Source organism: Sus scrofa, chromosome 5 (genome assembly GCF_054392235.1).
Source record: "Sus scrofa isolate SSC_HxYL_T2T_F1_AM1 chromosome 5, Sscrofa_HxYL_maternal_Yorkshire_Landrace_v2.0, whole genome shotgun sequence".
In the NCBI taxonomy this organism is placed as follows: domain Eukaryota; kingdom Metazoa; phylum Chordata; class Mammalia; order Artiodactyla; family Suidae; genus Sus; species Sus scrofa.
In genome coordinates, this window is record NC_139387.1 from 81,892,465 (window position 1) to 81,898,652 (window position 6,188).

General features: G+C 34.6%; 1 long non-coding RNA gene across 2 annotated transcripts in view; it reads left to right on the plus strand.

Annotated features, from left to right (window-relative positions):
* Nucleotides 1–886: 886 nt before the first annotated feature.
* The window catches only part of LOC146403483 (uncharacterized), a 31,289-nt gene continuing 25,987 nt past the window's right edge, over nucleotides 887–6,188 (plus strand). The window contains exons 1-2 of one of the 2 annotated variants that reach the window (XR_014804085.1): nucleotides 887–1,208; nucleotides 5,813–5,950. This is a non-coding gene — a long non-coding RNA (uncharacterized LOC146403483). The remainder of the gene's footprint in view (nucleotides 1,209–5,812; nucleotides 5,951–6,188) is intronic. The other variant, XR_014804084.1, reaches the window with a different exon arrangement.

Consider the following 6,188-nt stretch of genomic DNA (forward strand, 5'->3'; position numbering starts at 1 on the left):
CCTTTAGCAAAAACTAGATTTATTGGATTCAGATGTTTAATGAATCTTTGTCCATTCATCAGCTGATGACTAACTAAATAGAGACTTCAGTGGCCACACATTACCAATAATACAGGCTTTACAAAATTAGTTCATTAAAATCACTAAATAAACACTGACTATAACAATTAGCAACAACAACAATAGACCTTGGGAAGGAGACAGAGTCTAATTTTTGAGTTGCTACATTACATTAAGTGCCCAGTTTTCAACAAAAAAATATACTAGACATGCAAAGAAACAGCAAATTATGGCCTGTACCCAGTAAAAAAGAAAGTCAGTAGAAACTTACCTAAGGAAGTCCAGATGTTGTACTTACTAGACAAAAACTTTAAATCAACTATTTTAAATGTGTTCAATAGCTAAAGAAAATCATATATGAAGACCTAAGAAGAGTATGAGAACAGTGTCTTACCAAGTAGAGAATATCAATATAGAGCTATAAATCATAAAAAGAAGCCAAATAGAAAAAATAGAAAATCTGAAGTTGAAATGACAAATTCACTAGAAAGCCTAATCAGCAGATATGAGCAGGAAAAACAAACAAAAAAAGGAATCAACAGCCTTGAAGATAAATCTTTCGAATAAAAGAAGAAAAATCAGCAGATTGTAAGAGACCCGTGGGACACCTTCAAGATAACCAACATATGTAAATGCGAGTTCCAGAAGTAGAAATGAGAAAGTGCTAGAAAGAATATTTGAAGAAAGAATGGAAATTTTTTTTCCAAATTTGAGGAAAGACATTAATTTACACATCCAAGAATGTAAAGCAAGTAAGATGAACTCAAAGAGATCAACTCCTAAACATATTATAATCAAAGACAATCTTAAAAGCAGCAAGAAAGAAGAGATTCAGCAAGTATAAGGGATCCTCAATAAGATCTTTAGTTGATTTTTCACCAGAAACTGTAGAGGCCAAGAAGCAGTAGGGTGATATATTTAAGTGCTGGAAGAAAAAGAATGTCAACCAGTAATTCTAACAAAATTATCCTTCAGTATTGAAGGAGAAAATGAGACATTCACAGATAAACAAAAGGTGAGAGAATTTGTCACAAGAGGATCTACCCTTTGAGAAAAGAGTGAATCCTTCAGGCTGAAATAAAAGAACACCAGAGAATAACTAAAATCCACAGGAAGAAATAAAAAGCACCAGTAAAGCTACTAAATAGGTAAATATAAAAGACATTACAAATACAATTTTTGTTTGCAACTCTTTTTCTCCTATCTTATTTAAAAAATAAGTGCATAAAGCAATAATTATAAATCTGTGTTGTTGGACACAATGTATAAAGATATAATTTTTATGATAACAGTACAAAGGAGGGGGCATGGCACAGACCTATGCATAAATGAAATTTCTATATAATATTGAAATTTAGTTGCTAATACTCCAAACTAGATTTTTATAAATTAAGATGTTAATTATAATTCCAGGGCACCACTAAGAAAATAACTCAAAAATTATGGTAAAAGAAGTGGCAAGGAAATTAAAATATTACCTGAGAACTTATATACTTAACACAAAAGGCATTAATGGAGGAACTGAGAAACAAAAATGACATAAAACATACAGAAAATAAATTGCAAAATGGCAAATGTAATCCTTCACGCTCAGTAATTACATTAAATGTAAGCAGATTATACTTACCAATTAAAAGGGAGAGATTGAAAAATGGCTAAAAATACATAGTCCAACTATATTCTGTCTATGAGAAACTCACTTTAGGTTCAAAGATGCAAGTAGGTTGAAAGTAAGTGAATGAAAAAACTATGGATAAAGCTATGACATGCAAGCAGTAACCGGAAGAGAGTTGGCATAGCTATGCTAGTATCAAACAATATAAAATTTGAGACAAAAGAACCACTTTTTATAGTAATAAAAATGTTCTTCAAGAAGACAACAATTATAAACATGTATTTAACAACAGTCTCAAAATACATGAAATAATAACTGACATAATTGAGAGAGAAAACAGACAATTCAACAATAATTGTTGGAGTCTAATACCAAACTTAATGAATAGAACTAGGTAGAGGTTGACAAGTAGAACACTTGAGCAGCATCGTAAGTCAAATAGACCAACAGACATCTATAGAACACTCAAACAGTAGCAGAATACACATTCTCAGCTATACATGAATGATTCTCTAGAATAGACCATGGTTGGTCCATTAAAAAGGTGTGTTGGTTTCCTGGGGCTGGTGTAACAAATTGCCACAATGTTGGTGGCTTAAATCAGAAATTTATTCCCTCACAGTTCTAGAGGTTAGAAGTCCAAAATCAGTTATCACTGGGCCAAAATCAAGGTGTTGGCAGGGCTGTATTCCCCGAGAGGCTCTGGGGAGAATCCACTCCTTGTTTCTTCCAGCATCTATTGGCTGCCAGTATTCTTACCAGTATTCTTAGTTTGTGGCCACATCATTCGAACTTATGCCTCCATCTTAATTTTACTTTCTCTTCTGTTCCTGTATTCAAATTTCCTCTGCCTCTCTTTTAGAGGTAAACATATGACTGTACTTAGGGCCCACGCGGATAATCCAATGATAATCTTCTCATCTCAGAATCTTTAACTTAGTCATATTTGCAAAGAACAATTTACCCAGTAAGGCAACATGTACAGGTTCCAAAAAATAGGAAAAGTCTCAGTTTCAAAAGGATTTAAATCATACAAAGCATGTATTCCAACCCAAGAAAATGAAATTAGAAATTAATAACAGAAGGAAATTTGGTGAATTCACAAATATGTGTAAATTAACACACTCCTAAATAGCCAATGAATAAAGAAGAAATTATGAGGTAAACTATAAAATACTTATGATGAATGAAAAACACACAACAAAACACTCAACAGAAAAGTAGACACAGTGCCCAGTGCCCAAAGTAGACACAAACCGGACCCCAAATTCTGGCAAAATGAATCCAGCAACATAAAAGAAAAATTGCACGCCTACATCAAGTAGAATTTATCCCAGGAATGCAAGATTTGTTTAACATACAAAAATCAGTGACTTAATACATCATTTAAATAGAATAAAAGATAAAAAACACGTGATCATAGCAGTAGAGAAAGCATTTGACAAAATCCACTCATGACAAAAATCACTCACAAATTAAGAATGGAGGGAAAATTCCTCAATATGATAAAAGACATCTCAAAACAAAACAAAACCCTAAACCCCACAGTTAGTATCATATATAATAGCCAAGAATAGCCAAAGTATTTACAAAAGAACAAAGTTGAGAACTCATACTTCCCAATTACAAAAATATACTAATTAAGACAGCGTGATACTGTCAGAGTAGATAGATCAATGACACAGAATTGAAAGTCCAGAAATAAACTCACATATATATTATCAATTGTTTGTCAAGACCATTCAGTGGAGGAAAAATAATTTTTTCAATAGATGCTATTGGGACAATTCGATATCTACCTGGAACAGAATGACTGGACCCTACTTCACATTATATATAAAAATTAATTCAAAATGGATGGAATACCTAAATAAGAGATTAAATTATGAAACTTTTAGAATAAAACAGGTATAAATATTTTTGATCCTGGATTAGGTAACAGTTTCTTAGATTTGACAGCAAAGCACAAGCAGAAGGGGAAAAAAAGGATTGATTGGATTTGATCAACATTAAAAACTTTTGTTTATCAAAGGACATTGTCAAGAAAGTGAAAAGACAATCATAGGATGGCATATTTGAAAATCATACATGTGATTAGCATCTACTCTCCAGAATATATAAAGCACTCATACAAGTCAGTAATAAAAATATATAAACAATTTTTTAAATATAAATAATTTAAAAATAGGCAAAAGATCTGAATAGAAATTTCTCCAAGGAAATATACAAAAGCCCAATAACCACAAAAAAAATGCTCAGTGGCATTAGTCATTAGGGAAATGCAGATCAAAACCACAATGAGATACCTCTTCACAACCACTAGGATGACTATAATAATAAATAAATGTTGTTGAGGATATGGGGAAATTGGAACTTTTGTGCGTTGCTGATGGGAATGGTGCAGCCACTCTGGAAAACAATTTGATAGTTCTTCAAAAAGTTAAACATAGGATTACCAATGACATGGCAGTTTTACTCTTTGGTTTATATCAAAAAAAAAAAAAAAAAAGCAAACCCAAAAACAAAAAACCTGGAATCAGGTACTTCGAAAAAATACATGTACACATCTATTTATAGCTTGTGCTAGAGCTGACAAATGGCCCCAGGGAAACAGTAGCCCAATGTTAGTTTCATCTCTTTGGATTTTTATTGACTCTTATATCTTAGTTCTATTTCATCACTACCTTATTAGCACTCTGGTGCCACTGAGCAAAACTTTTCCCCTAGTTTTCCTCAGGGAAAGATTTGATCTGAATTACCCAGTCTGATCCTAGTGAAAGTAGAATAATATTGATTCTATCCGGGGTGCTCTTCTTTCTAGACCTAGGTATCTTATCTAATTATGGAGTTTCAGATATTCATATGCATATGACCAGATTTTGTAGTTCTCATCTTTAGCCAACCAGTCTGAAATACACTTTTCTTCCAAACAACTGCATTTCTAGGAATTTTCTAAACATGACATGGCTCTCTGTGTATTTGGGCATACTGTCCCTCCTTCTCTTCAGCCTCTCTTCCTTTTCTTTCCTGCTTTGTCCACCTGAAACACTCATACCAGCTTTTTTTAAATTATAGTTGATTTATAATTCTGTGCCAATTTCTGCTGTATAGCGAAGTGACCAGTTTTCTGGTCCATCCCAGAAGATTGAATATAGTCCCTGTGCTATAGTAAGACCTTGTTTCTCATACCACTTCTTCTATTCAAAGCAGGTATTCACAAAGTCTTTTCTGATTCCCCAAATAAAAATAGGTGCCTCTCCTCTCCTCTGTGTTCCCATAGTATCCCAAGCATCATTAGTAATGATAAACTGTTAAGTATGTTCATTTTAAACTTGTAATTTTTTAAAAGTTCTATGTTGCACTGTTTGTATTAAACAGATATGAGCACTGTTCAAAGTGCTTCCCCTATAATAACTTAGTAAATCATAACAGTCCTATGAATTTGGTAATATTTTTATTCACATTTTACATATGAGGAAAGTGAAGTAATTTGCCTGAGATTATGCAGCTAATAAATTGCACAGCTGGGGTTTTTAACTCGGGCATCTGACATCAGTGTATAACCTTTACTTTGCTCTTTGTCTTCGTATTGCCATAATCATCATCTCCGTCATTTTTTGAGAGCTAACTCTTTTGCCAAGCATTCTGTTAAGAGCATGATCACATTTAATAACTCTATTATGTAGGTCCTATTTTTGTCTTTTTTGGGGGGAAGCCATACCCACGGATTATGGAAATTCCCGGGCCAGGGATGGAATCCACTAGATCCTTAACCCATGGGCCGGACTAGGGATTGTGTCTCTGAGCTGCTGCAGAGACAGGATGGATCCTTAACTTGCTGTGCTACAGCAGGAACTCCCGTGTTTTTTTCTTTTTGAGGTAATCGTTGCCCCAAATTTTAATAACTTGTCCCTCATGTCCATTGTGTTAGATTGCAATTCTCCATTCTTCTCTACATCCATGCCCTTTGCAATATGGTTTGTAATTCTTCCCATTAAGAGGTTCATTTTCCCAGTCCTTAGATCCAGAATGGCCTTGTAATTTGCTGTGAACAATAGAATGCAGAAAAAGTGATGTTTCAGTTCCAAGCATGGGCCTCAAGAGCTCTTGTGTGCTGCTTTGCTCTTTCTCTCTCAGAATGCTGCCACTGCCATGAGAACAAGCCAGGGCCAACATGCTGCTGCTCAGAGACCATGCAGAGCAGAGACGAGTTATCTCAGATGAGGTCATTCTAGACCAGCCAACCTGCCAGCAGATCACAGATGTGTGGGAGAGGTCAGTCAACTTGTGGGAAATCATTGCTGTTTTAAACCACTACATCTGGGGGTAGTTGGTTATGCATTAGTATGGCAGTGATACTTTAACCGATTCAGTCATATAGCCAGTTAATGGTGGTGCCGCCCCCCGCAACACACACACGACCCGTGTGTTCTTATCCGTACAGCTTGTTAATAGGAAAGTAAGAAATTAATTTAACTCCCATTAATGGCTTGCCTCTTCCTGTTAAGCATTC